This window comes from Bison bison, unplaced genomic scaffold, assembly GCF_000754665.1.
Source record: "Bison bison bison isolate TAMUID 2011002044 unplaced genomic scaffold, Bison_UMD1.0 scf7180017864468, whole genome shotgun sequence".
Taxonomy (NCBI): domain Eukaryota; kingdom Metazoa; phylum Chordata; class Mammalia; order Artiodactyla; family Bovidae; genus Bison; species Bison bison.
This window is the reverse complement of record NW_011495029.1, coordinates 4,751,561-4,751,984: the sequence shown is the minus strand read 5'-3', so window position 1 is coordinate 4,751,984 and position 424 is coordinate 4,751,561.

Sequence of the window (424 nt, the reverse complement as noted above, 5' to 3'; positions counted from 1 at the left end):
CCAAGATATGGAAACAATCTAAGTGCCCATCAATGGATGAATGGATAAATAAGATGTGTTAGGTATGTGCAATGGAATATTATTCAGTCATGAGAAAGAAGAAAAGTCTGCTATTTGCAATGACATGGATGGACCTCGAGTACATTATGTTAAGTGAAATAAATTATATGGAGAAAGACAAGTACTGAAGGACATCATGTCAATGGGGAATCTAAAAACAGCTATACTTGTAGAAATAGAGTAGAATGATGATTATTCAGGACTATTGGGTGCAGGAATTGGATATATGTTTTTAATGGTACAAACTTGGAGCTAGTAGATAAATAATGCACAGCATAGCTATTATAGTCAGCCATACTGTATTATAAACTTCAAAGTTACTAAGAGAGTACATCTTAATTTTCCCAACTACAGAAAAGAAAAG